Source organism: Cyanistes caeruleus, chromosome 8, assembly GCF_971803275.1.
Source record: "Cyanistes caeruleus chromosome 8, bCyaCae1.hap1.1, whole genome shotgun sequence".
Classification (NCBI taxonomy): Eukaryota; Metazoa; Chordata; class Aves; order Passeriformes; family Paridae; genus Cyanistes; species Cyanistes caeruleus.
Window position 1 is genome coordinate 20696285 of NC_141708.1, and position 22306 is coordinate 20718590.

The 22306-nt window shown below is 40.5% G+C and overlaps 1 protein-coding gene across 16 annotated transcripts in view; it reads right to left on the reverse strand.

Moving 5' to 3' along the window:
* Positions 1 to 22306, reverse strand: part of NDST2 (N-deacetylase and N-sulfotransferase 2) — a 136117-nt gene that overhangs the window by 32264 nt on the left and 81547 nt on the right. For 7 of the 16 annotated variants that reach the window (XM_086901070.1, XM_086901076.1, XM_023929413.2 and 4 more), the window contains one exon: positions 19286 to 19345. The gene's annotated coding sequence lies outside the window, so the exon portion shown is untranslated. Of the gene's footprint in view, positions 1 to 6147; positions 6235 to 15167; positions 15503 to 19285; positions 19346 to 22306 lie in introns of those variants that run through there. The other 9 variants (XM_086901075.1, XM_023929414.2, XM_086901078.1 and 6 more) reach the window with 4 other exon arrangements.

A 22306-nucleotide genomic window follows, 5' to 3' on the forward strand; every position in this document is an offset into this window, starting at 1 on the left:
CAGGAATCAACACTTGAGCTCTATCATGGCAGAACATCTCCAACTCAACTGTGGGAACAGGAAATAGATGCAGTTCCTTCCGCATTAGATATGGACAAGAATCTCATTTCCATTCTCTCATTCTCCCTGCTTATCACAATTCAGACCAACTATTCTGCTGAAGAAAGCAAAATGTCTTCTCTGGTGATATCTCCTAAGTAACTTAATCAAGTAGGGGAAATGCAGTCAAACTGTGGCATAACCAAGAAAATTCAGTCTCGGTCAGAGCTGAAGTGTTCTAATATAGAATGTATATTATGAAAGCAGCCTAACCATTCTTTCTATGAGGAGTTAGAAAATTTCACCTTAATTAACAAGAAGCTGATCTTCTATATTCAGTTGCTTCCTCCTGTCAGATAACACATAGGAGATAATATTTTACAATCTGTTTTATCTAGGAACACATTACAGTAGGGAACAGGTTTAATACCATCACACTGAAAGTTTGTCCAAACTGACACCAGAAGAAAACTGTAAGTACACTCTACCAAATCTTAAAACCTCAGAAAAGCTCTTGTGCTCACCTGTTCTGGTGAATTTTACTTGCATTAAAATTCAGGGTCAGAATCTGCTGGGCTTGTAAAAGAAGATGTTCCCCAGCTGTGTACAGCAGCTCCCTCCTACCTGCCTTCAACTGAGATGTTCTACTCACAAGACTTCCACCCAGTGTAACATTGTCAGTGTATCTCCCAGCCTTTGCAGTATATAATTATCCAAGTCTATTATCTTGGTGTGATTGAAATAAGTAAATCTCCCGGACTCAGAAAACAAAATATTCACATTTCTGCTGGCTTGGCTACTGCAAGACAGCTTTTAACACAATGCAAACTCCTGTAAAAAAAAAAAAAAAAAAGAAATAAAACAGAGAGAGAGAGAGAGAGAGACAAAAGTGATATAAAGAATCTGTAAAACTGGCCAGGCAGAAAGAGTAAAAATAAGCAATGGGAAGAAAAGTAAAATGAGTGGAAAAGGCATGAATTGAGGTTGTTGGAGATTACACAGGCTGGGAGAGACAATGGTTTGGAGGCCTGGTTTTTACAAGACAGGAGCAAGTCCAAAGTGCTCTTTTGCCCTCTCCAAGCCTTCACAATCATCTGTGCAATGAAAAGCCATTATTTGCTTTTTCACAAGCACTATGGCAGAAATAGATCTCAATGGGGGTGCTACACCCACCAAGAGCCTCTGAATGCCCTGACCAGCCTCCACCTCCAGGGCTGTGAGCTGCACCTGAGCTCAGGTCAGACCCAAAGCATGCCACAAGTATGTTCTGCCTCGCTGACCTGCCTGGTCCTTGTGCTCTCACCTGGTGATGGCACTCCAGGATGAACCTGGTACCTATCACTGCCTGCCTCTGCAGTGGTGCTTGGGTGTTGTTGCTGGGGATGCTGCCTGTGCCAGCAGAGGGTGGATGGAGGTCCCTGCACGGTGGGGCAAGGCAGCTCCAGCCTAGTGTGGTCCTTATGGCCTTGATGGACCCCACAGCAGCTTCACACACTTTCTTTCCCACAGACAAAAGATGTGTAAGCGACAGGAGGACAGGCACTGCTAGAGAAACAACGTGTTGTGCCTATTGTTAGACTTCCCTGTCTTCATGTGGGTGGAATTATTTAATTTTCTCTCAAACCATCTGTGTTTGCAATTGCTATAAAATCGCAGGCAACACACACTTATTTCCACACTTTACACTATGCCATGCTCACTACACAAACAATTTCAACCCTGAACCTTCTGTTTCCCCTTGTTTCTACCATGTTTTTAGATAAGCAGCTCACAGAAACACAACTCTTTTGAAAAGAGATGCATCTCAAATATATTAATTTTAAACTGCACTGTAATTATATGCCACTAGGTTATTTTTCTCCCTTTTTCTAGACTTAATTACTAGAGTGGGTGCTATATTCTTACATTTTTAATTTGTCAACTGTTTACGAGTAGGATTTTTTCTGCTATGAAACACTGCATCTTTAAAATATTTATTCATGCAGAATTAAGCCCAGGACCTCATTAACATCCTAATTAACAGTACCCAGGACAACTCAGGAAAAAAAGCTGCCATATTTGCAATCAAATCTACCCTCTGATAAAACTGAAGTTCTGTTAGGAAAGCTCAAGAGTTTTAAGCAAAATTTTAAAAAATAACTGCTTTGGACTGCAGCTGAAGTAAAACTGATCTGCGTATTGAAAACTGCAAGGTGCCCAGTTACAGGTTTTAGAGATTAACTCTGCTGTCTTGGGGACTCTTCCCCCAAATTTACCAGTAGTAGTAAAATGCCCAATGAAATTCAATCAACTACTTAAAACTGATTTTTTTTTATTATTTACATGGAAACTGTTCATGTGTTGAAGCACGAAATTTTTTTTCGATTAAGAAATTTAATATTAAGTTCACTTGTAGGTTCTGATAATGAAAAAACATGCTTAACCTTTGAGTCAAGATAATAGTCTGTGCCATTTTGCAAGCTTTTATAAGTATTTACAGGATAAAACAATTATGGAACTATTTCTGTTTCACATGTAGCAGTAAGAGGCAAGGACAGGTGATATCAGAAGCAGGACTTTAGAAAAAAAGCAGCATTCAGAACACTGTTTATTATGAAACTTAGTCTAACACAACATTAATGTTTTCAGGGATTTTTTTGGCTTTCTTAATAAATCTTCAGCTGAGTTCAAATAAGTGAACTAAAAACAGGAAATCCCAATAATTCATTTTTTTTAAAATCAGTGATTCAATTTCATTATCTCAGTTGGAACAGAAAGAAGAGAATTGTCAGAAAAGCAAAATTCTCTCCAAGTAGAGATGTGCATCTGCCTGTCTGGTGAGGTCTTCAGTAGGACAGAGAGCACATTTCTTTTGGTCTAGTCTGGTACAGGCTATTCAATCGGTAAAATGCATTGCAAAAAACCACAGTAACTTGATGCACCACTTGCATACAACATAATCACTTACCAACATTGCTACTAATATGGTGGGTCTTGCACTTGTTTTTGTGGAAAGACTTGTTCCACAAAGAAACAGACACAAAATGGTTTAGAAACAGCAAGGAGATCCATCTTGTGATGCCTCTGGGAGCTTGTCCATGCTAGGGGATAGCAGCCATGGCACAATTAGCACTGCAGCGAAGCTGTGCAATGACAGGAGTACTGAGCACCACCAGATTTGCCCAGAGCCCTGAGTTTTCTACTTTCTTTTCATGCAGGTTGATCAACACAACTTAACTTTGCCTATACAGACAGGCTAGCTGATAACACTTGCTATAGTACAGACATTAATTCTCCACAACATAGAAACTACTTTAAGATAAAATGTGGCTGCTCTTTAACAGTATACAGAAAATAGCGAACTATGTGTAAAATTCTGCACTCAAAATGAGAAGGGGAATTTATTACTTTTTATTTTATGAAGATCTAATGCAAACAGTGCTCAACAAAATAGTGGCAAATACACTCCTTTATCTTGCCATATGCACTATCTCACATTAAGAAAAATGACCTGAACAGCAGGTGTAAGAAAGGAAAGCTACAAAAGAGAGACAATTAGTCAAGTAAGCTTGGGAATGATTGCTGGAAGAAATCAGTTCACAAGAGCAGAGAAAGGGAGGGAGGATTTGGCAGCAGAGACTGGGAGACTGTTCCAGGAATAGGAGGCAGCATGAAACAAAATGCAAAGTGGAGAGTAGGAGGAAGAGATAAATGGAGGAGTACACAGCAAGTCAGAGGGGAGTAAGAGAAAATGACAGCTCACATTGCTTAAGGAGGCAGAAAAGTAGTGCCTAAAGACAGAATTTTCCTAAGACATTAGCTCTAGCTTGCCTACATTTAAAAAACATAGGTTCTCTAATAACAAAAAAAAGCATGGTCTAAAAGGCTTAACAACTCATCTTCAAAGACAAATTCCACCAGATACAGAGCAGCATGTTTACAGCTTATGTACTTAATGCTGACAGAGGGGGGCTCCTACAGACTGGACCTCTGAAATTCACCATGTCACACAATATTCCAGACACACTGCAACATTATTGCATCCATATCCTGACTAAAGGTGCTACTGGTTTGGTTGTGAAAATGTAACACGCTTGCAGTACTCACTGCATTCATCCCTTTCCTGTGTCCAGAGCAAAGCATACTGGAGCAATGGAAGGCAAGAGCTACAATGAGGCAGTAAAGTTGCCTCAACTACATTCCTACACTGCTTTCTGCCCTTTCAATTGTGAACTGTGTCCCCCACAGAGACAAAAGTGGTATTAGTTAGCTGACAGTTTAGATTACCTACATTGAAGAATAATCCCAAGAAACATTATAAATGCTGAAGTTTCTTCATTAATGCTGAAATCCCAAGTTCAAATGTGCTAATTGATCTCACTGAAGTAATAGATACTTTATAGTTTTCAGATCACTTAATACTACATCTTGTGCAGGGATGTGATGGGAGAGAAACAACTGCATTTAGCATTCAAGTAAGTCAAACTTGACTTTGTAGCAACACTGTAACTAAATAATTAATGCTTTTCTGTAGCCTCAGATTAGATTAACACTATACTTCCAGACATGATGCTTTCCTCCTTTTCCTACGCAACAGTGCTGCAAATGAGAGAACAAAGGTAGTCTGGATCCCAGCTCTAAAGTTCCCTACCTTCTCCATTGCAGACAAAACACAAGAATTAAATAATTTTTAGCCAGACAGCAACTTTGAAGAACTATGTTACTAAAAATATGTAATGATAAACATATTTTAAAATTTTGGACGTTAATTTTAAAAGTTAAATACAGAAATTAATTTTAACTCTAATGATATGGTCTACTTAACTCTCACATAATTAATTTGGTAGCTGAAATACAAAGATTACAGTTTTCTGGAAGACATTCTGTTTTCTTATACAACAAAGAAACGAAGCCCGTAAAATTCAGTCTTCTTTATGAATCTGGGTTAGTGTTTCTGCAGTAATTTGAAATGCTTTGACTTTGTCCCCACTCTCCCATGAAGTGCTAAATGACTTGCAGAATACCTGTGATAGCAAGTGTTAAAAGAAAGCACATTCAGAGGACCTGCTGACATCTTGGTACCTATAGCAAGAATCCTACCCCAGTGGTTTCACGTTTATTTTTGCCCATATTCCCCGCTGCCTGCCTGTATTTTTCCAACCAATTTGGTTGACACAACCAGGCAGCATCGTGGGGCAGCTGCCTGCCACTGGATGCAACCCAGCCTCCTCTCTGCTTGCCAGGTGCTGGCTTTGCTGCCTGACCTCTCTCTCAGCTGAGAGAGGCATGGACAAGCGTGCAAATTCACCAGTATCGCCCCCACACCACCCAGGAAAGCAGACCTGAACATCAGTCTCTTCCTCAGCCACACAAGGTGACAGTCTGACAAATGCATGGGCATTTCAGTCTCAGGAAAACCCAGGGATGTGGCCCTTGGGCTCAAGCCCTGGTGTTCCTGTGCTCAGTCAGGCTGTCCTGGGCAGCAGTGCCAACAGGGTGTGTGTAAGGGTTATCAAGTTTTCTGCTACGCTCACTCAGCTCCTCCAGAGTTAAAACAAGGTGACTGTTTTCTAACTCATTTCTGAACACATAAACACTAGATACCCCATTTTGTCCTCTCACCCAAATTCCAATTTCCCAAAGCATTCAGAGAGAAAGACTCTACGGATGAGCTGTAGGTGAAGATTCTGTGTTCAGGAGACCAACATTAGGAGCTGCCAGAGCAACTTCAGTGCCCTGTTTGGTTTTCGTCTTTCTGTTCTTGCAGGGTTAGAAGAACAAAAGGACAAGCAGCATTACCACAGGTGATGAGACAGGGTGGGGCATTAAAATCTTAAACTTCCTCTTTGTGCACTGGTCCACAAGCAGCAGAAATGGGTTCAAAGAATCTCTGAGACAGTGAGAGTTCTTCATGTACTCTCTGGGAGGGAGCCAGACATCATCCTAAAAGCTAAGGAATTCAAGGCTAAGGCTGACTGCAGTCCTTTACTGCACTTTTACCTTAATACGGTTACACATTTCCAGAACTCCATCCGGAAAATGAGAATCACGTTACACAAAGATGCTGAGCATCAATGCCTCTACAGCACTTTGTGAATGTATCAGAATGAATTGGTATCCTGGTCTTACCTGGGTAAAACACAAACTTCAAAACAGTGCTAAGGATAGGATTTCCACCACTTGCTGCTGTACTGCAAACACTCCAGAGAACCAGATCTGAGACAGACAAAAAGTCAAAAATTCTCTATCAGTTCTCAATTAGCAGAAGGATTGTAACTCAGCTTGGTTTGCTGACAACATAAACATAAAGGCTGCTCCATGGAATGGGTGAAAATTTTCTTCCCCTCCACTGTGTTTTCCAGGCTCTCATATATTTCTTTTCCTTCACTGCTATTTGCATCAAAACGTGTATCAGATTCATTCAACAAGAGCCACCTTGGAGGTTAAACTACTGGCAGTGACATTTAATTTATTGAAAAGGTGGAAGACAGAGCTTATTTTAGGTCACTCTGCTTATATGAAGAATCACCTTGGACTCTGCAAATGCTAAGAATACAAATAAAGAGGAGAGATACGAGTCCTCTATTTTTATGGGAAAGTTCCACTTCCCTCCACAATGCTAAACAGTAGTCCACCAACTGATGTAACATCTGCAGGCTGAATCAATGCCATGAATGCTTCCACCTCAGAGGTAACACCTTATCTTCTAGCCCTGCTCCTTATAGAAATACTAACCAATCTATCAGTGGAAGACACTGGAGGTTTGTATTATGTGCTTTCCCACATTCCCCATCCCTTGTCCCAGGAAGATCATTTGGCCTTTACACAAATATAGTCTGTATTTGAATTTTCAGTATAAAAATTATTTACTTATTCCAAAATGAAGCACACAATATAGAGTGGTCACTAAGCAGCACAGAAAGGCTAAAAAGCTACAACACACTAAAGCAGAGAGATGTAAGCTTCTCCATTTGGGTTTTTTCAGTTCCAAAAAGGAGGGTCTCTGCATAATCCCAGCTCATATAAGAGGTATGAAAAAGCAAGACTGTACTATGTTCATACAATATCTAACTTCACAGCCTTTTGCTTGGAAGAAGGCAGCACATTGACTGAAAGCAGCTTCTGAATAGCAAGCTACAAAACCAAATTCCTTTGAGGAATATTTTGCATTAAAAGTGGCATCATATTTGCAGTGAAATATTCCAGCACCAGCCATATTCTAAGAACAATATGTGCTCCCTCTCCACAAGCCCCTGGCTGGGCTTGCTGACTTTATAGTGAGTTTGTTATTGCCCTAAGGGAGCATTAGATAATGAAGAGCTCAGTTTTCCTTTCACTTCATGCCTGGGCTCATCACAGTGTATGCAAGCAGGCTTAGTCTGCAGACCTTCCTTCTTTACATCTTCCTCCTCCTACTTTCCAGCAACCCAACGACATTTTTTACAAATGAGCACTATCAATTGTCTCTTTTGAAACAAGGTTATTGAAACCATCACCTTCTTTAGAGTGTTGCACAGAATAAGACAAAGTTCCCAGCCTTCAAACACAACTGAATGCCTTTACTGCACCAGGTGACTCCTTCACGAAGCATCAGAAAATCGGTGCCCCAGAGAGTGGTAACTATTCTAATACCTGCTCTTGTCCAGCTCTGCTCTACAACTGGTACTTCACCCTGCTGGAAGAAAAACTCAGCAAGGTCCAGGTGTGTGAAAGCAGGTACAACAACAGAGACATGTCTATATATACCCAAGTGGTAACACCAGAACAGAGGCCTTGCAATGAGCTTAACTGTGCCTAGAGGCAAATAGCTGCTGCACTCCTGAAACACCTCTGACACTGCAGCATTTTACTGTGCCTAACATGGTTCTTCCACAGTGAAGGACAGCAGCAGGGTTAACAACTTTCTGTCATAATTCATCTAAGGTGAACAGTTAACACAGCATTCCAAAGGGTTTAGAAAAGTAGAGAATGTTTATATTGAAAGATCATTTGTATTTTTTAGTAATTTCCTTCAAATCATCAAAGCTGAAAAGCCACATGGGAGGCTGTCTGACAAATCTGGCAGTGAAGTAAGAGCCAAGATTTTTGGAGTTAGAAGCAAGCCAACATCCGACAGGGTTCTTTGGCTCTCCTTTGGTTAAGCACACCTATCAAAATATACCTTTTATTTAAATCTTTGGGATTCTTGAATGGGATGGCTTATAGGAAGGCCAAATCCTAAAACTACACCAAAAAATTCACTGCAATTTTAGCTAACCTGAAACACATGACATCATTTAAACAGAGACCATCACCCTTCCTCATCCTTTGTGAGCTGAATTTGGGGAAAGAAGGGGAAGAGCAGAGAAGGTAACTGAAAACTATGTCATCTCTTCCATATAGCCACGTTTCAGAGGGCATGTTTTAGATAGCAGGAGCTACATCCACACTATTGCTTACAATGCAGGCTAACTTAGCTTATATTCGTTACTTTAAGATGTAAAATCAAAGACCATTAAGAAAAGAGGCCTTGTGAAAAGTCTCAAGTCTATGCTCCAGGCCATGCTCTTGCTTTCTACATCTGCAGTGTCTGGCCAAATTTCAGAAGCATCTGTACTATTGACATGAACGTGACTGGTTAATAAAAGAATACTTTCAAAGACCCAAATTCTGTTTAATGTGCCTTGACAGAAGAATGACAGCTACATGTCAGCTCAAGGATCAAGAAGTTTTTAATGACCAGAAAAACCCTCAATGTTCCAAGTGAATCTTTTTTCCCAAGAAACAAAAAAAACCAGAAATCAAACACACAATCAACCAAAGGATCATCATTTACTAGTCTGTGGTGAAAGAAAAAAGACTATCTACAAAAATTTCCATTTCTAAGCTTTCATCTTGCTAAATATTAACTAAGCAGAACTAGCTTTGCTCTTGAGATGCAAACAAGAATTTAGATTGCTGTGTGACAAAACACTAGCAATTGTGGTTTAGTCCTCAGGAAACATATAAGGTATCATATGATTTTTAAAATGTTCTCTGTCATGGCTCTGATTTTTACAGTGATTTCATCAATTACCAATATTGCTGATATCTCTTCATCTATCAGTCTGGTACCAAAGACATAAAGTGACAATGAAGATTCAAGGGGGTATCTATTTATAGTGCATCAAGAACAGCAGCCTAAGCAAAGGCATGCACAGCTACAAGCACCTTCCCTGTGCTACTCAAGTGCATTAATGAGCCACCAGTTCATCACAGGCCAGATTTCATCCTCCTCCAGCACATTTCAGAATCTGAATTTAACCCAGCAGAAAGGTTAGATTTCTGTGGGGAGGGAAATGGAGAGCAGGGGGAGGAAGAGAAGGAACTAACAAAGAGCTTAATGAGCAAGGAACTATAGCAGGCATATCAGTATGAGATACAAACCCTGCCAACTCCACTTAGTGCACTGCCTAATACAGTCACTGAATAGCAGCTCCTCCATCCTCCTCTCAAAGCATTGTCCTTGCAGATAATGACTGGTTAACAAGCAGTCAAACAGCAAGGCATGAAAGAAAACTGTTTTCTTGTAACAATCTAGGTAGCACTTAGACAAGGAACAGAGAAGATAGGCACAAAGATTCAAATTCCTACCTTTAAAAGTGAAATCCTTACATGTGGTTACCTTATCCAAAGGGGTCAGACAGTCAGCAACCCAAGGAAAGACATGGAGCCAAATGGAAAGTAAGAAAGCCTGAGAGCTGGTCTTCACAAAAATCATACAATGAGCTGGCCTTTCTGGAGAAGGGCAGCTGGGCTGCACAGTTGGTAAATGGATAAACCATTAGTAGCAGTGGCTGCCTTCCCTTTACTCAGTGTTGCCAAAATCTCTCACGTCATTTTGTGAACCTAAGGATGCTGCAATTTTAAGCACAGGCAAATGGAAAAATGTAAATAAATTTATGCTATTAAAAAGAGCACGTTAGTGCTGAGCATAAGCACCATTAAAGACTAGCTGCTATACCATACTGCAGCTACAGGTAGGTGGTGGGCAAAGCACAGTCCCACGTAAACAGTCCAAAAGCACAGCTCCCTTCCCCCCAGAAACTATCTTGCCTTGCAGCTCCTCTCTGAAAAGCTTCCATGTCACTCCCTGAAATCTCAGGAACAAGGAGAGGAAGGTAAGGATGACGGTGTGCAAAGGAAGGCATGGTCCAGTGCTCATCTTATCATGGCACACGGCAGATTCAAGGTGCTCCGTCAGGGTGGGAATGGCTCCATTCCTTCCTCCTCTTACACACTGTGCATCTAATCACGGTAGGGCGTTGAACTCCATTTGCACGGCAGACAATGGGATCTGGCAGCAGTTCAAAGGCATTTATAGCGAAGTGACTGAACAAGCTCACTGCTGGCGCAGGCAGGCGAGGATGCAGAGCGCCCCACTTTCCTCCCTTTCACTACTCAGGCTGCAAAGGCAGGTGCTGCACCATGGGCAGCCAGTCCTCCTTTTGTTGCAGTGGCATGAGGATCAAGAAGGAAACGGAAAAGGTACCACCACCGAGAACAGCAGCACCTAAACCCACATCACTAAGGTAGAGGGAGGTGGGGAGTGAGTCTGGGAAGAGGAGGGAGGGTGAGACAGAAAAGAGAGGCTGGCAGGCAGAGGGAGAGCAAGCAGGCAGGCAAAGGGGGAGAGCAAAAAAAGGAAGCCCACAGACAGCAGTGCCTGGCACCCTGACAGCCTGCTGCCAGAGTTCATCTTCTGAAGCTGTCACGGGTTTATGGATGCCTCTAGACTGACAAGCTGACAAGATGAGGAAAACTACACTCAGAAAAATATATTCAGCAGCAGTAAATTGCTTCTCTTGCCCTAATGTGGTTTGCAGCTTCACTCAGAGAACTGATCTCATTTGGGGCGGTGCACGGAGCAAATCAACTATGTATATTCAGACGCTATTATTGGAATCTGGAGACTGGGATAAATCTGCAGAGGGACAAAGAAAAATCACCTTCTTGTGCACCACTAATAAAAAATTAACATGTTAAAAGAACAAATACATAAATCTCAGATTATGCTGTGCCCCTACGTAAGCATTTTTGGTAGCAGTGGCTGGGAGGTGGCGCAGGAGCTAAACTCCTGAAAACCTGGCACAAGAGCAGCTCTCTACTTCAAAACCTAACAGCAAATGGTGTCATAGAGAGCAGAGACAGGCAGGAAAGGAGGCACTTTGACCACAGCAGCATCTTCAAAGATGCAATGCCCCAGGTATGCTCAAAGTTACATCCTTTCCCAGTCAGGGTTTGGGAGTAGAGAGTTTTCAGACAGGATGACACACTAGCACACATCTCTAGAGGAATTCTTTTAACAGGAGCTGACAATGCACAGCAAACACTTCTGCAATAAGACAGGGAGAGCTTAATGCAAAGGAATGTTACAGGGTATTAGGGAGCACTCTGGAAAAGGCCTGAATCTCACTGATGCATCAGATGCCATCTCTGTTATAAAGTGAAAAAAGCACCTCTTTAAAATTTTATCCTGACTATAACATACTAAACACTAAAATCAAAAACAAGGGTCAAGTAAAAGGCTCTTGGGTTTGCCTACTATGATATAACCTGCTTTTGTAGAATGTCCAGCTCTAAGGTCTGCCTCAAAGATATTTCTGACTGTCTCATTGCTTTGACAGGACAGAAAAAACCCCCTGTAAGCTAAGGTAGAAAATGTTTTAAAACGTTTATTAAGAGTAAATTACTTTCCTTTTGAATTAACAATAAAACTCATTCTGAATAGGCACATGATTTTGTATTCTTTCTGTCCTATAATGGCACAATGATTTGCTCAGTGTTTTTTAATCCTAGAAGATATACTACAAAAAAAACACAAATTCTTCATTCATTTATTTAATATGAAAACTGAAAAAAGCACTGAAGTCTTTCAGAAAGAAAAGCACATAGACACAAAGATATTTATTGCTAAGTGGCAAATAAAAGATGAGGTGCTGAGGGATAAGGATTACACACATAAAACTAGAGCTGCTGTCCTAATCAATCAATGAAAGTTAAATGGAAGTTGAGCACCTTTGAAAAATATTGTTTCCACATCTAAGAGAGGAGACATTTCTCTATTTTGTCTCATTTAAAAAAAAAAAACTTCTCACATAGATGTCATGCTATAATGCAGCACTGCCAAACTGCAAGCCTCTTTGTGAGCTGCAGATGGATGATGCTGACAAAAAAAAAATAATTCATAGAATCATAACCTAAAACCATTAAATTTTTTAGCTTCCAGCTCCCGCCTAAGCCGGTAAACAAACCCTTTCTATTCAAGCTGCAGTATGCAAACAGCAGATGTTGGAAATCTCTTGATACTCCACTAATCAGAAAGATGACAGAAGATTCTGACTCCACACAACAAAGAACCAATTTTTAGAAAAGCCAAGATTTTCATGACGGCCTTCCATCATACACTTAATACATCTTTCTTCAGTCTCCAGTGTTTTATAGAGATTCAGGCTTACTGGACACTTGCTGGTAATCTTTTCATTTAGAAAATATTAGAAAGAAGAATTACTGCTGCTCCATATACAGGAAGACAATTAACTTTGCTCAGTGCCTAAAGTCACAACTTCAGTATTTCTCTCAAAGGCTAGATTTCCTCTTCTTCAAACTCTTTAACCAAACCTCCTGCCCTTTCTCATGCCCTGCCAACTCCCACAACTATTCCACTGTGTCCCCAGATCAATGGCAAGTAGGGGAATAATTTAGCCCAACTGCTGTTAGGCACCATTTAGGGGCAAGTGAACTATGTCCTCACGCTAGCAGGTAATTATGGTGAGATTTCAGTTGTATTTTTCTAAACACTTCAGTCCTAATTACTGGAAATAATGGGGGAAAAGTTGGATATTGCTTCCAGTTAAAAAACTGTCTCTACTGTTGCTCAATTTGAGGACAGTCTCCCCTTCCCAAACAGCTTCCCAGTCATTGGGATAACCCCATAGGTCTTTCAATATCACACCCTGTGCTGGCTGTGATATACAATAAGGTCTTTCTGACACTCCTGCATGGTCTTCATATTCTCTATTCAGTTTTAATCACATAGTGACAGCAGAGGCACAACTGCAGAATTAAACAGTACCAGAGCAGAGGGTCTCCACCAGAATCAGCAGACTACTTCTGAGGGGTCCAAGAAAAGGTTACAAGGAAAACCAAGCCAATCCTCAGAAGTTTTAATTCACTGTAAAGGTGTCAATATCTTTATTAGGTAATTTTTTTAGCTCTGTGATTTAAAACAGATTTAAAAAGTAATTCTTCTAGGGTAATGCCCAGAAAAATAAAAACAAACTCTAAACATCTAGTCATGATTCAGATAAAAGTCTCTCTTCTGTCACTGGCTGAAATTGTGCCTGCTGCAGTATTTCTGGACCAGCCAGTATCTTTCCTCTAATTCTAATACCAGTAATCTGAAAAATTTATATAAAAATCAGAACCAACAACTGGCAGAAAGAGAAGTGTCCTTTAGAGTCCCTACACCTTAAGAAAGAATCATGGTTTTCACAAAAACATTAACAGTATTTGCAGTATTTTCTCCTCACCAGGGTTATACTGCGCAATGGCATAATTTCTAAGATGTTCATAAAACCCAAACCTCTTGCTGTGTTTTGTAGCAGTAGCTTAAAAGAGTCCGAGATACCAAGGTCAGTATGTTTCAACTAAGTGGCTTTAGTTTCTAAATAACCCACCATTGAAACATTAAATATAAAAAATAGCAAAATCTGACTGTCAAGCAAATCTGCTAACAGACATACTGAAATGCTAACTTCAGAAAGCAAGACACTTCATAATCCTCACTGATGCCTCTCATTTATTGAGCTATTGAGCTTGAATTTTCATGAAGACTTTAAACAGCTAGACAAAACACATTTTTCATGCCTTGCCATGCACAAAGGTTATGTTTTTCTGTTACATGTTTTTCAAAATACCTCAGGCTTATGATGCTTTTTACACTGATCACACTTGAAAAACAGTCAAGGCCTAAATGGTTCTGGCTACAAAGACACAGGAAGACATGTGCTACAGTTTATAATGTAGCCAGTCCCATAAATCCTGAAATTCTCACTGAAGCCAGTGAAGACCAAACATATTTGTATATAAATTTCCCTGAAAAAATACCAGCAAAGATAGATTACTAATGAGGTACTTAAATACTGCACTTACTAGCTGAAAAAAAGTTTATTTCTTTGGAGTTCCTCCATCCTTCCTCACCCAAATATTGACACAGAATATATATTACCTTAGCTCTTTGAAAAAAGATACTTGGGCACAAGTCAGATTTTCTAGGGATCACCAAGGGAGAAGGTAAAACTTCTCATGCACTTCAGCAGCCGTGGAAGGGACAGAAGATGTAAGGATTTAACCCAGCCAATATGCGCTCGCTAACAGAAAAACAGTTTCATCTCCTGAATTTCCTCTATAACTAAGGATAACAGAGATCCACCCCAAAGCACAAGGAAGACTACAGTTAAACCCAACAAGAGCTTATTGTCTTAACAAGCTATGTGAACACTGCCATAATGGAGGCTGGGGTTGTGCTGAGAAAGGAGATCAACTGAGGCGTCTTGGGTAAGTAGAATCTCTTCAGCTTCAATCAACTCATTTTATTTGCATATATTTTGGTAAATTTCTAGCTGGTTTGAATGTTCATGTCATCACTGGTGAAATCTACCCTACCTGAAATTCAATCAAAGACAGCTATGTCATATTTTAATATTTTTTTATTTTTTTTTTGTCTCCTGGCACTGAAAGAGAAAACAAGAGTGGTTCTTGAAAAGGTCCCTCTTGCCACTCTGGTTGTAGTTGATGTTGGAATTAAGAGGGGAAACAAAACAAGGCAAAGCAAGAAAACAAACAGTAAAAGTTTTGTATCCTAAAAACATCTCTGTCTCTAGCAGCAGGAGACAAGTGGACTTGTGGACAAGTGGACTATCCACCCCATTTGGAATGAAGGGCATATCCAGGGAGACAGCAATTTCCTAAATCAGAATAAACACGTGAGTGAAAACTCTTTCCTTTCTCTTCAGTGAAACAAAGAGGCTTTTTTATTGGTACCTGTTATATCACCAAAATCAATGTGAGATGGCAGTAGAGGGAGCAAGCAGCCCTTCATCCCATTGAGGAACTAAAAGTGTCAGTACCTGAGGGCACTGTCAGCCTTTGATGACATGGACTACTCTCAAGTGGACTTCCATGCACTCTGCACCCTGGTTTAAGGCTGGGCCTGGCCCCCTGCTTTCTGCCTGAACTTTGCTGCAGGTATACCTGTCTGCAGCCCTGCTTCTGGCTTCATCTCCTGGACTGACTCATGCTGTAGGAAGCTCCTCTTCTGGAAAGAGCCCTCATATATGGTGTAGTTTGTACCCAGCTCTGTCTTTGGCCCCTTCTCTTGGGTGGCCTTCAGACCCAAAGCTGCTGCTTTGTCCCCAGCCCTGTCTTAAGCTCCTGGATGGAACCTCACTGTTCCATCTTGCCTGGGAGTATCAACAAACCCTGTCACTAGGACCCAGCTCTGCCTGCCATGCTCAGACCCTGTGGAACCATCAGTGGTGGCACTGCTGCACTGGGGTCACCATTGCCTTCTGACTTGCCTCAGCTCCCAGCTCTTGCTCTACCCTCACAAGAGGCTGGTGCATAGTGGTTGCAGGAACAGATTTAAAAATCAATGGAAACAATATTCATCTCTTGTAACTGTCAACTGTACAGGCCTTTTCTGGGAAGCCCTCCAAGTTGTCCATAATCAAAACCTAAGTTGATTTCTGAAGCCTTTAAGCATGGCCTTCAGACAGACCTTGGCAATTTGGTGTGGGCCTTGTAGCAACAACTTTAATACCAGATACAGTAAATATAATCTGAGAGACTAACAGGGTTTTGTAATATATTAAGCACATGAATCATTTTGCGGAAGAAGGTGAAAGGAGGGAAGACTATGTGTCTGCATTTATACAAGGAAACCTAACAATAATGTGTTTTCATCTTCCATGTTAACGGAGGGGGGGAAGCTCTTTATGTATTGAATGCAGCATTCCCCAACCATGATATTCATTTAAAATGCATGATGAATAGGGTGAAAAGGGTCAGAGTTAAGCCACTCAATTGACAAACAGATGATACATCCAGAAGGGAGGAAAGTGCCCCCACAAAGCACCCTAAGTCATGCCCTTCTGCTTTGTAATTAATTTTTGTCTCTGTTCAGCTGTGCTCATATTTCCTATTTCACAGATCTCCAAGGCCCACTTGGGGACAAAGTGTGTTTATATGGAGAAAAGGATAATGAGGTTAGTAGGTGTTGCTAGTCTTACATGGTCTTTACACTTCATAGTGCCTACAATTTCAGATAGCTAATTCATTTTTGTATTCATCTTTAATACTCAACAGGCTCATCTTCAACAACAGCCAATCCTTTAAAATGATGTCAACTGTAACTGGCAAAAATCCACCAAGAATGTGCCAGTTCTCAAACTTCAGACCAATAAGCTAATTAAAATGTTTAAAACCAAACCCTGTCCAAGCACTAGAATTCATCCCTCTTGCATAAATGTGGCACGATGCCATAAAGGCACACCATTTAAATAAACTAGCACACCTCTGGAGATGCTTCAATGACAGGACCTCAATGAAAATATTAGGTCAATTCTACAAGTTTCAGAGTAACTGGTTTACTGTAACCTTCTCCAGACATGGTGACTGCAAAGGAATACCTGGCAGACAAATACTTATTAGAACTCACTAACAAAACAGACACAGTAAAGAACCAGAAAAAGTTAAAATATAATAGAAAAGAAGTTATTTCCCCTCCATTTCTGTTATAACTGAACAGAGTTGAGATATCTCACAGGAAAACAGAGAGTTTTGGGAAAATAAAGGTTTTTTGTAAAATAAGCTACAGGCATTTTGGGACTCACTTTCTGTAATTTAACTGTGAGGTATTGATGGCATAGGCAGGAAACATTAAGACATTAGTCTTAAGCAATTAGTATTGCTAAGCAAATCTAATCACATATTAGCACAAGGAAAACCTAAATTCCACTTTTAAATTAATAATAATAACCTACATTTTCCAATAACTCTGCCTTCATATAGAGTGAAATGGATTCTGCATGGACTACCTGGCTGTATATTTTAACTGCATGATCCCCTTTTCATCTCCTATAATTTCTACATTTTTGCTGTCTTTCCCAATTTTCTAGCCTTTGTGTCAATGAAATCAGTGTGGTGCAGTAGCAATTTACTGTGGCTGCAGCTGAAGTCAAACATAGCTCTCCCTTTGCTCTTCTAGCTATGATGCCACATATACATTGATGCTAGTAGAATGCATGAAGTATTCCATTAATATTTTGACTATTTCACTTATTAAAAATATTTATCTATTTCACACAAGAAAATTATACCACGTTTCTGGAAGTACACCACTATTCAAGCTGAATAGAATGCTAATGTGGTCACTACACTCATCCTACTGCACCTCAAATTTTTGTATAATTTACTCTTTTTAAAATCTTGAGTTTGCAAAATTAGCTGCAGCTTCTTCTACCACTTTCCTCTTCACAAGAATATACTGCAAGTATAAAAACATGTATCACACATTTTGAGTTATTTTTGTTTCTTTACTAGTCTCTCTGCAAATGTCACCTGCAACACTGAGAAAAAGTTTACAGGAGATAAGATTTAGTATTTGAATCACACTGGAATCAGCTATGATAACAGGGCCACACCAATGACATAGGTCATACCTCTCTTCCAAAACCCTTTTATCTAACCAAGGCCCAAGGACTCTTGTCTCTAGAAAACTCAGGGTTAGGGTTGGGTTGTGAAAAAGCATAAAGCTGCAGCGTGAGTGTCTGCCAAAAGAAAGTGGGAGCTGTGTGGAAATCAGCCCTGGAAAAAAATCTTTCATTTGGGCAACATTATCAGAGCCATTGCAGAAAAACTAGGGTAAAGTTCAGCTTGTGGTTGACATACAAAGGAATTTAGAATTGTAGCATGTATAGGGCTCAAAGAGCCCAAAGTCCTTGTTTCAGCATATCTACCTTTCCTCACCATCTCAGCTACTGTACACTGGAACTCAGCACTAAGCACCAGCTCCTGCAATCTCCTTTCTATAAACCCAGGCTACTTGCCTAAGTCATGAGCTGTTCCATCCTCCCTTCCCTGCCCCCTGATTTCCTGCATACTTGAAGCTGTAGTGGTCTACTCATATAAAACAATCTGAGAAATCCATACAGCACCCTTCAAGGCATGAAAAAGTATTTTAACCAAATTTGTTCAGCACACATACAGAACTACATCATCTCTGTTCTTTCAAAGAAAAAAATCTAAGAACCTTTCACTGGGCCATATCATTCCTCTTTCTACTGCACCGATTGTAGGAACTTCCACTCCTAAAGCAGGATTAACACTTTTTTAAGTATATTAGCACCTAAAAATTATAAATATCACGGGAAGCTAGATTTCTGTAAGTTTTCTGTCAGACATCTCAGCAGAACAGTGCTTTTTTTTTTTGCTACATTAGAGTGCAGTATTCAAACATATATACTAAATAAACTCCACAAGAATAACGTTCCCTCACTGCTCATCCAGACAGAATTAAGGGGGGGAAGTAGGACTCCTTTCCTTCAGCACAGAATTTTGACCAATCCAGTATTTCTATTTTTAATTTTTTAATTACATTTATGTTATTTCCTGTGGGTATAAGTCATGAATGCAGTTCCAGTATGCTGGGAGCAACATAAATAGTTATTCCCGAAGGGATCTTACAGTTGTTATGCACGGGTCAGAGATTCTGTGAAACTCAAAATCTGAAACTTTAAAAGCTTTTTAGCCCACATCTTTCCCATTTCTTTTCAAAGGCAGAGTTAATGGATAACGAACAACATTGCCCCAAATTTTGCCCAGAAGGTATGGAAGTAGTAACTCCATCTAAATAAAGTAATATTTAGCAGTAAGCAACCACCCAGTCCAATCACAGTCCCAGAACTATATCAGAAATTCCTTCTTGATCTAAATTAACTCATCTGCCACTTTATGCTGACAACTGTACAACTGAAGAACAGAGACATGAAATTCTTTGCTCTGCAACTCTTTATAGAGGGTTGACGGAGGAGTGCAACTTCACACTGCAACAAAAAAGTCTAGCCCTCTCCTCCACCTAATACCATGCCTCCTTTCCGACATGGCACTGCTCAGAAGGACTCGAGGTCTTCCCCTCACCAAATCTGGACATATCAGTCCATAAAAATGCAAAAGATTGTGCACCTACCTTTGATCACAGTCTGGTGAAGGAAAATACTCATCAGTTGCTTCACTCAGGAACAAGGTTCTGTTTTAAAATAAATAAAAAAGAGATGAAACAAAACTTAAAACAATCTTTCCCTCCCTCTCTCTTCCCCAGCATTAGCCGTCAGCAGTGTTGGTAAACATTTACTTAGCTGGCGCACCTTGGCTCTCCACAGCCAAGGTAATGATTACATTACACTAAACAGGGCATGAGGACACATTGAGGCCATGACAACAGCCGTGTTGGCAATGACTAGACAACGACACAGGGCTGCACTGCAGCAAGCTCAACTGTGCAAGGATCAGAAAGAGTGGGGCAAGATGAGAAATGACAAATGCAGTGGGGGAAGGTCCCCCCCAATCAACAAAGCAGGAGCCTGGATTTAGAACCACAAAGGAAAAAGAAAGTTCACAGAACAAGCAAATTCATTATGAGCTGAGAGAACTGGAAATGCCAGCACAATCCAAATGGGATTTCTCACACCTGCTTATTAATACTGTTGTCTTTGAAACAACCAACAAAGTAAACTATAAGATATTACCTTCTTTTGTCTTGGCCACAGCTAAATCAGTTCAGTAAAACTTTAATGGTGTGACAAAGTCTGTGTAGTCTATTCCCCAAAGCCTTTACAATTAGGTATACTGTGAAACAAAAACAAACCTCCCCCAAGGAGGGAGTCACACCCTTCTCCACGCCTCTGCCTGGCTGGCGATCAGAGGGATGGAAGTACTTTATGAAGCCAACTGGAGCTCAGGGAACATGTGTACACACACACTGAGACAGGCACAGCGAGCAGCTCGCCAGGGAGGGCGTCTCAAGAGTCACCAACACCCCAAGGGATGGCACAGACTAGACTGCTGTAATTTCACTATACCTGTTGGACAGCCTCTGAAGCCAGCTCTTTTCCATCAGTTGTGCCACAGATACACAGGTAGCTCTGTAGCCTTCCCGTTCACGCAGACCCTGATTCAGCAAAAATTCTGACCTTTGAGTTTCCAATAATCTTTAGTACCTCTACAGCCAATTACTAAACAAGAACCACACTTGCTCTGCCTGTAAATACAGTGAAGCACACCCAGCTCTCTGCCTTCCTCACATAATTACAAGAGCAAAAGTTTATACTTTTTCCTGGTTAGATAATGATTAATTTAGTAAAAAAAAAAACCAAAACCACCTAGCCTTCTGCAGGACACAATTTTTCTCTTTTCTTTTGATTCATAATTCTTACCTTCCTTCACTAAAGAGTTTGACAAGGCAGAATAAGAAGCCCAGCATGCCTGGCCTCCACAGATCCCAAAACACCAGGGTAAACATCAGAACAGCCAGATGCAACCACAAAACAACTGAACTATAGAAGATGTGAATGTTTGATTTCACCGTAAAAAGAACAGACAACTAAAGAAATGTTTTTTTCACAGAACAATCCAGTGAGAGTCATTGAGAAAAACAGTCAAATTAGGAAGTTAATTATTAGCAGAATTTATAAAATTCTACCCTCATGGTAGTCGGTAAGACCCACACTAGCAGATACACCAACTACTAGCATTTAATAGAAGTTTCCCATAGGGGCTGGCTGTTGCACTCTCTGATGTAAACTATTACCAAAGTGCTGATTTGGAACAAGATAAACTATCACACTGACCTAGTTGGTTTTACTTTCCAGAATATAGAAAACTTGAAAAAACCCCAAAGGACTAGCAGATAGCAAATGAAGGGGAGACACTCAGAGAGAAATGCAAGCTTCAAGTAATTTTGTCTTCAGCTTTTAAAAATGCAACTTACTCCTACTTACAGAAACTCAGAAGACTGTTATAGCAGTGAGGTGAAGCAACTGCTCTTTGTGCCACAGTTTTCCAGTAAGGCATGTCAAAACAGATACAAGTAGAAATACAACAGAGCCTGATAAGAAGGTGACAGAATTTAATGCCAGCTGAATGGGGTAACAGGGAATTTAAACTGAATGCAATAATTGCTGAGTTGCCAGTGATTAAGCACAAAGAACAGAGCAATACTATCAATCAGACAGAAAAATCTATCAGTAGAATGAGGCTGGAATTGGCCAAATCTGATTTCACTACAGGATTTATTTTACAGAACCTGAAATTAAAGGAGCGGTTTAAAGCAACACGAAAGGGATGACACTGTTGTCATTTCCACAGAAAGCCAACTGAGGTGGCAAATGATTTCCCATTTCCCTCCTCCATACCTACTGTTGTGCCTATGTTATCCCTGAGAAGCAAACAGATTTGAATGTTTGCAAAGCCCTCAGCACGAAGTGTACATTACCACCATTATCAACAGCTGCTTAATACCAGCTCCCAAATGCTTAACAGAAGAGGCAACCCCACATTTCATCTCTAGGCATCAAAGCACTCACTAATGGAAACGAAACTCTGCCTAGAACACACTTAAGTGATTTTGGAAGGATGCCATTAACTCTAGAAGCATCGTATCTTTTCCCATGTTTTTATTTACTTGCAAATTTACCAGCCATAACAGTGGAGTGGGAAAGCTCAGGAGCTTGTGTGCCAGCCAGGCAGGCTCCTGCAGGAGCTGCTGTTAGTCAGGGTGTGCACTGTACAGAGTCTCAATAAGCTGTGACATTTGTATGCCTGACAGTTTTATTTCTTCAAACACCAGTCACACTGGAAGTTTCACTTTACTTTTCACTCCAGAATAAAGGCCAAATCTCAGTATAACAAATGCTGTCTGGAAATCCCAGGACACATATGAGAGCACGTGTGTGGTCCCCTTCACCATTATGAGATAAAACAGCTTTCAGGAAAATGAGAAGGATGCTTGAGTTTTTTAAGCATAAAAACCTTAATATTTACACTAATCAAATACAACAGGGCCCTCTTAGTCAGAAGAATAGTATTCACACGGGAGCCCAACCAGGCAGAACTATTTTCCCATGAAGATCTTATCCTCAGTCTGGGCAAACAATCTAAGTCACACTAGACATACAACAGTTCTACCCTGTATATCTCTGTAGTAATTACA